This window comes from Glycine soja, chromosome 8 (assembly GCF_004193775.1).
Source record: "Glycine soja cultivar W05 chromosome 8, ASM419377v2, whole genome shotgun sequence".
In the NCBI taxonomy this organism is placed as follows: Eukaryota; Viridiplantae; Streptophyta; class Magnoliopsida; order Fabales; family Fabaceae; genus Glycine; species Glycine soja.
Window position 1 is genome coordinate 31,020,410 of NC_041009.1, and position 1,400 is coordinate 31,021,809.

The 1,400-nt window shown below is 33.8% G+C and overlaps 1 long non-coding RNA gene across 1 annotated transcript; it reads left to right on the top strand.

The window, feature by feature from the left end:
* The first annotated feature begins 285 nt into the window (after positions 1-285).
* LOC114424689 lies at positions 286-1,059 on the top strand. Its single transcript, XR_003669056.1, has 3 exons — positions 286-346; positions 492-566; positions 1,011-1,059. It is a non-coding gene; the product is annotated as an uncharacterized LOC114424689 (long non-coding RNA).
* Positions 1,060-1,400: the final 341 nt, after the last annotated feature.

Genomic DNA, 1,400 nt, shown 5'->3' on the forward strand with positions numbered 1-1,400 from the left:
TATGAAACAAGTGATTGATAGATTAGGTAATAGAGAGAGAGATCGCTTGGGTAGTTGCAGGAGGGGAGGGGAGAGAAGTGAGCGCGCAAACACCAAACCACTTCCAGACACTTCTATTGAACCTCCACTACCTTCTCTGCAATCAAAGACTTGTCTTCTGCGAATGCTTGACCATACTAATTTTCTCAGACTAAAACATTGTTTCTATTCAACGGTTGAGAAAGATGATTTGTACCTTAACCTAGTTTTGGAGTATGTACCTGAAACTGTCTACAAAGTTTCAAAGCACTATGCCAGAATGCACCAACATATGCCTATCATTAATGTGCAACTGTATACATAACAGGTAATCTAGAAATTTTAAATTGATTGACCTTTTTTTTTTTAATTTTTGGTTGAGTTTCCCTGATCATGCTTATAGTATTCAGTTATTTACTTTGAGCTTATTACTTTTATGTTGTTATTGATTGATCTTGCCAACACTCTCATAGATATGTCGGGGTTTAAATTATTTGCATCATGTGATTGGAGTCTGTCATCGGGACATCAAACCCCAGAATCTATTGGTAAGAATTTATTTTCCTTAAAATTTCCTTGTTTGTAAACCATATTTTATTTATTTCTTGCAAACACAGGAAATGATTATTCCCAGTTTGATGCTTAATACCATTAATTAAATCAATTGATCAATATGAAATATGCATGGTAAACCTCATTTAAATCTTGCCTGGCGACAGACGCTTGTAAGTTATAAATCTACCATGTTATTTCTTGGAAGAATTAATAGCTAGACAGTAAATTGTGCCACATTCTGTTTATTTTGTTATTCTCTATGGAAGGATTTGCCAGATCTTACTGTTTAATGTATGCTCTATGAGTGATTGGTTCTGCTCATTGCAGATTTTAATAATTTTTTTTATAATGATTATTTTGACATAGTATATATTGCTTGGAATCCTTCTTTATAATACCAAAGTGTTTTGAACTCATGATGTGATTGCATGTCACAGGTTAATCCCTAGACTCATCAATTAAAAGTATGTGATTTTGGGAGTGCAAAATGTAATAATTTTTTGTCTTAACATTTTGAAAAAAATGAAACGCTCGTCAGTTTTGGAAGCCAAATTGAATGGCTATTAATGGGTGTTAATGGCCACTAATGGGTTGTAATGACCAATAATGAGTGGTAATGGCTACTAAATGCATTCTTGATGGTAGAATGCCTATATATATCAAATGCATTTGGTCCATGAGCTTATCTCTTCCAATTCATCTGATACACCATCTAGAGAGAGAAAGAGAGAGAGCTTGGAAGAACCAAAACAAAGAAACTCTTTCATGGCAATGGCTGGAGGTATGATTTGATTTTTATTTTCCGCATTTTTTTAATGACCTGTGTT